Below are 6,913 nucleotides of genomic sequence, written 5' to 3'. Positions count from 1 at the left end.
GAACCAGAATGTAAAACAAAAGTAGTATGACAGTAGAGTAAATTTGGGATGCTATATCTATTCAATAGCCGTGAATCAATGTTTTGTTGGTCCTTCAAATGTGCACTGCTATATACATTGACTTGACAAATCAGTTTTGTCATTGTACTGCACTTTATTTCAATTATGCTTATGTGCGTGCTTCTACCAAGGTTTCCTTTCATTCCCTATAATGAACATGTTTCCCTAATTTGTTCATTTTTATCCCCAATACAACAATTTATTTCAATTCAATACTATGTGTATTAGCTATTGCTTTATTGTTCGCCCACTACTCACAACCCTACAGAGGAGGAAACATGTCACATGGGTGAAGGAAAATGTTTTTAAAGTGGATCCCAGTCAATCTCTAACGTAATTGCCTTGTGGCATTCATCTGTTGCACATGTTTTGGCAACAGTGATAGCAGTTACATTCAGCATTATATAGTTACAGTGGTGTTAGTGTTTGCACCTTTCCTGGTTTTGTCACAAATGTTTCCCATCAAACTAATTCAAAAGTAAACTCAAAATGCAGTTTCTAAATTTAGTTTTGTTTGTTTTTTAATTAAGGGAGAAAACAATCCAAACCTACATGGTCCTTTGTGAAAAATAATTGCCCTCCTTTTGAAACAAACTACACTGAACAAAAATATAAATGCAACACTTGTTTTTGCTCCCATTTTCTGAGCTGGACTCAAAGATCTAAAACTGTTTCTACATGCACAAAAGGCCATTTCCCTCAAATATTGTTCACAAAGCTGTCGAAATCTGTTAGTGAGCATTTCTCCTTTGTCAAAATAATCTATACCACCTCACAAGTGTGCCATGTCAAGATGCTGATTAGACCGCATGATTATTGCACAAGTGTGCCTTAGGCTGGCCACAATAAAAGGCCACTCTGAAATGTGCAGTTTTATTGGGGGGGGATCAGAAAACTAGTCAGTATCTGGTGTTACCACCATTTGCCTCATGCAGTGCAACACATCTCCTTTGCATAGAGTTGATCAGGTTGTTGATTGTGGCCTGTGGATTGTTGGTCCACTCTTCAATGGCTGCGCGAAGTTGATGGATATTGACAAGAACTGGAACACGCAGTCATATACGACAATCCAGAGCATCCCAAACATGCTCAATGGGTGACATGTCCGGGGAGTATGCTGGCCATGCAAGAACTGTGATGTTTTCAGCTTCCAGGAATTGTGTACAGATCCTTGCAACATGGGGCCGTGCATTATAATGCTGCAACATGAGGTGATGGTCATAGAGAAATGGCTCAACAATGGGCCTCAGGATCTTGTCACGGTATCTCTCTGTGCATTCAAAATGTCATCAGTAAAATGCAGCTGTGTGCGTTGCCCATAACATACGCCTGCCCATACCACAACCCTACCACCACCATGGGCCACTCGATCCACAACGTTGACATCAGCAAATCGCTCACCCACGACGCCACACATGCCATCTACCCTAAACAGTAAAAACCGGGATTCATCCGTGAAAAGAACACTTGTCCAATGTGCTAGACGCCATTGAATGTGAGCATTCACCCACTTGAGTCGGTTACGACAACGAACTGCAGTCAGGTCGAGACCCCGATGAGGACGACGAGCATGCAGATGAGCTTCTCTTGAGAGGTTTTCTGACAGTTTGTGGGGAAATTCTTTGGTTATGCAAATTGTTGCAGCAGCTGTCCGGGTGTTTGGTCTCATACAATCTTGGAGGTGAACATGCTGGGCTCGTGTGGTTACACGTGGTCTGCGGTTGTGAGGCTGGTTGGATGTACTCCCAAATTGTCTGCAACGCCTTTGGAGACGGCCTATGGTAGATAAATGAACATTCGATTCACAGGTAACAGCTCTGGTGGACATTCCTGCAGTCAGCATGCCAATTGCACGCTCCATCAGAACTTGCGACGTCTGTGGCATTGTGCTGTGTGATAAAACGGCAAATTTCAGAGTGCCGTATTATTGTGGCCAGCCTATGGCACACCTGTGCAATAATCATGCTTTCTAATCAGCATCTTGATATGCCTCACCTGTGAGGTGGGATGGATTATCTCGACGAAGGAGAAATGCTCACTAACACAGATTTAGACAGCTTTGTTTACAATATTTGAGGGAAAAGGCCTTTTGTGTAAATAGAATACTTTTAGATCTTGGAGTACAGCTCACAAAAAATGGGAGCAAAAACAAAAGTTTTTGGTTTATATTTTTGTTCAATGTAATATCTCTAGCCACACCCAGGCCTGATCCTGCCACACCTGTTCTCAATCAAGGAATCACTGAACTAGGATCTTCCTGACAAAGAGAAGTAGACCAAAAGATCCTCAAAAGTTAGACCAAAAGATCCTCAAAAGTTAGACATCATGCAGAGATCTCAAGAAATTCAGGAACTAAGGAGATAGATAGTAATTGAGATCTGTCAGTGTCAAACGGTTATAAAGCCATTTCTAAAGCTTTGGGACTCCAGCCAATCACAGTGAGAGCCATTATCCACAAATGATGAAAACAGAGAACAGTGGTGAACCTTCCAAAGACTGGCCAGCCGACCAAAATTACTCCAAGAGCAAGGTGACGACCAGTGTTTCCACAGTTTCCTTGAAAAAGTAACTTAGTTACTTTACTGATTACTTGAGTTTAAAAGTAATATCCACAGTACAAAAAAAGCATTAACCGTACCCATTAGTTGGTAATGTACGCCACACAAGTTACAGAATGATGTCATCAACATGAAGCAATAACTTAAATATTAGTGTAGTTGAAGCCACATTAAATGAGCAACTTAGTGCAGACTTGACATGCCAACACAATACAGTAAGTTCCTAAATGTAAACAAGCACACCATTCCGAGTACACTGCCGATTGTGGTCCATAAAAGCAACGGTGTGTGCGTGTGTGTACGTAAACGTGAGAGACACACACATGCACTATTGCTCCCACCACAGTAATTTTGATGCGAAGAGCGAAAAAAAAAAATGTCTTATGCATGACGTAACGTCAGCCGTGCAAGCCACGTTCAACTATCTCACAGACGAAGTTGAGTTCTCACTTTTCATTGTAAATGTTATTTAAGATAAGTATTGTCAGTCCTAGCGGCACGGTGGAAGACTGGTTAGAGCGTCTGCCTCACAGTTCTGAGGACCAGGGTTAAATTCCCGGCCCCGACTGTGTGGAGTTTGCATGTTCTCCCTGTGCCTTCGTGGTTTTTCTCCGGGCACTCCGGTTTCCTCCCACATCCCAAAAACATGCATGGTAGGTTAATTGACAACTCTAAATTGCCGGTAGGTGTGAATGTGAGTGCGAATGGTTGTTTGTGTGTATGTGCCCTGCGATTGGCTGGAGAAGCGGCTCAGTAAATGGATGGATGGATTGTCAGTCCTTCAGTGAGTCAACCCTTACCCTCCATGACCGATTGATGATCGTGCACTCGGTATGAATAATTAACCCACAATGCATTGCGCGTTTAACACGCCAGTAAAATTATTCTTAATGTGTAAATAAGTAACAACAATCAAATACTCGGTATGAATAATTAACCCACAATGCATTGCACGTTTAACATGCCAGTAAAATTATTGTTAATGTGTAAATAAGTAACAACAATCAAATACACTTTTTACTGAGGAAAATAACAAAAATAATGTGGCGACAGTGAAATAGTGCATTTCTTTGCACTTTTATGTTACTGCACCATTGTAGAGTCAACAATCACTTCCCTATTGCTTTCTTCTATGCGTTAGAAAAAGAGTAGTTTCAGTTAAATGTTGTTACACACTTGGGCTGCTCTTTGTTTGAATCACCAACTATAAATTACTGGTTGATGAGAGACATTGATGATGTAAAAGTAACTGTAGTCAAATTACTAGTGATGGTGAGATGAAGCTTCATGAAGCATCGTAACACTTGGGCCATTGGTTCGCGTAATGGTCCATTTCTTGATGCTTCAAGTGCAGACGAAACCACCTGCTGGCCAAGTGTATAATCAGAATCATCTTTATTTTCCAAGTATGTCCAAAAAAACAAACAAGGAATTTGTCTCCGGTAGTTGGAGCCGCTCTAGTACAACAACAGACAGTCAATTGACAGAGAACACTTTTGAGACATAAAGACATTGACAAAAAAAAACAGTCACTGAGCAATAAAGGGTTGCTAGTTTTCTGGTAATGCTGGTACATTTATTTATTTTTTTGACAATTGTGCAAAAGATGCAGAGTCCTCTAGCACTTAGAGCAGTTCGAATGACTAATATTGCAATAGTCCGGTGCAATGACCGTTGTGGAAAGGGCACCGAGACTTCAAGGAGTGTTTGCAGTTTAAAGTGACGAGTAGCGTGATAATCTGGGACAATGTAGATTGTGCAAATATTGCAGATACTCCTCAATCGGTGTGCAAATGGAGCAGATGCTACTCTGGCATGAGTGGCCAGCATTGGTCAACAACAGATATGCAAATAGTGCAGCGTGACGAGACTACTACAGTGAGTGCACGAGTAGTATATAATTGACCCTACAGAAATGTGACAATGAACTCAAGTCAAAAAATTGCCAGCATGTTGCAATGGAATTGTAGGTTAGGCGTTTAAGAAGTTGATCGCAAGAGGGAAGAATCTGTTGGAATGTCTGCTAGTTCTAGTTTGCATTGATCGGTAGCGCCTACCTGAGGGAAGGAGCTGGAAGAGCTGGTGACCGGGATGTGGAGGGTCCGAGAGGATTTTGCACGCTCTTGTCTTAGTTCTGGCAGCGTGCAAATCCTCAAGGGTGGGTAGGGGGGGTACCGACAATCCTTTCAGCAGTTTTGATTGTCCGTTGCAGTCGGAGTTTGTCCTTTTTTATAGCAGCACCAAACAGACTGTGATGGAAGAACTTTTTGAGGACGGAGTTGATGTTGGTCGCCCACTTCAGGTCCTGAGAGATTGTAATTCCCAGGAACTTGAAGGTCTCGACGGTTGACACAAGGCAGCTGGACAACGTGAGGGGCAGCTGTGGTAAAGGATACCTCCTGAAGTCCACGATCATCTCTACAGTCTTGAGCGTGTTCAGCTCCAGGTTGTGTCGGCCGCACCACAGCTCCAGCCGCTCCGCTTCCTGTCGATATGCAGACTCGTCACCGTCCTTGATGAGGCCGATGACAGTGGTGTCATCTGCAAACTTCAGGAGTTTGACAGCCGGGTACCCTGAGGTGCAGTCGTTTGTGTAGAGAGAGAAGAGCAGCGGAGAGAGGACACAAACTTGGGGCGCCCCAGTGCTGATGCTGCGTGTGGATGAGGTGGCCTCCCCCAGCCTCACCTGCCGTGTCCTGCCCGTCAGGAAGCTGTAAATCCACTGGCAGATGGCAGGTGAGACGCTGAGCTGGAGAAGCTTGGATGAAAGGAGTTAAGGGATGATGGTGTTGAATGCTGAGCTGAAGTCCATGAACAGGATCCTCGCGTAGGTCCCTGCACTGTCGAGGTGTTCTAGGAAGTGCAGTCCCATGTTGACTGCATCATCCGCAGACCTGTTTGCTCGGTAGGCAAACTGCAGGTTTCTTGGGGACTGGAATGATGGTGGAGTGTTTGAAACAGGATGGTACTTCCCACAGTTCCAGAGATCTATTGAAGATCTGAGTGAAGACTGGCGCGAGCTGGTCCGCGGAGACTTTGAGGCAGGATGGGGCAATCACAGGCAAGTATAAAGCCACATAATGTGTGTTGCAAAATGGCATTGGTTGTAGCACTTTCAAATGACTATGACAAAAAAAAAGTTTGACCAAAAATTGTGTCGACATGAAATAATAAAATATTGTTTGAACGTATTCTGTGTGCGTAACTGGTTCCAAGATGGTAGTAATCATATACAGGTACATCTAAAAATAAATGGTAGAAAACTCAATTGATTTCAGTACTCATACTTTTTCAAAGAGCAAATTCCTGCCTAAATTCTACATTAAAAATAAATTCCATTGTTTCATAATAGTTTGTTACGTAATGTTCTAGTTTCTCGAGATGGTGAATTTGGAGTTGTCATTTGCTGTAAGCTATAATCATCAAAATGATACATGTATTTAAAAAAATCATGAAATCTTTCAGTGTGCATATAGCATCTCTATAATATGAGTTTCACTTTTTGAATTATACTACTTAAATAAATTGAGATTTTGACATGATTATAATTTATTGAGATTTACCAGTGTGGCAGCTTGTGTAATGTGTTTGTCAACTTTGGAGAATGGCATAAACCCACATTTTCATGGAGCTGCTTGGCGGGGTCTATATTGCTGTGTCAAAATGTCACACATCGTGCCAAATTCTTAACCACATCCCGAAGTGGTCACGTGGTACAGTAGGGCAGCGAAGCTTCGGACGTCATCGTTTCCAGCCCCTCCCCCAAATGACGCAAGCCTCGATACTGCCCCGTCATTACTCGACACAGGCATCAAAGACCGTATTTCAGAAAAAGAACATAACAACAGTAAAATATGGTGGTGGTAGTGTGATGATCTGGGGCTGTTTTGCTACTTCATGACCAGGAAGACTTGCTGTGATAAATGGAACCATGAATTTTGCTGTCTACCAAAAAACCCTGAAAGAGAGTGCCCGGCCATCTGTTCGTGACCTCAAGCTGAAACAAACTTGGCTAGTGCAACAGGACAATGATCCAAAACACACCAACAAGTCCACCTCTGGATGGCTGAAGAAAATCAAAATGAAGACTTCAGAGTGGCCTAGTCAAAGTCCTCACCTGAATCCTGTTGAGATGGTGTGGCATGACCTTAAACTATATAAATATGATTTATTATGCGCCTGCCGGTCTTCATCTCTATCAGGCGCTGTGACGTAACACTAGCCAAACAGCCTGTTCATTCGGTGTTGTGTGATATTGTTCCATGCTGTTGTTCCCAGACAAAATGAGAAAAGAA

Source organism: Phyllopteryx taeniolatus, chromosome 1 (assembly GCF_024500385.1).
Source record: "Phyllopteryx taeniolatus isolate TA_2022b chromosome 1, UOR_Ptae_1.2, whole genome shotgun sequence".
NCBI classification, from domain to species: domain Eukaryota; kingdom Metazoa; phylum Chordata; class Actinopteri; order Syngnathiformes; family Syngnathidae; genus Phyllopteryx; species Phyllopteryx taeniolatus.
Note: the sequence above shows the minus strand (reverse complement) of the source record.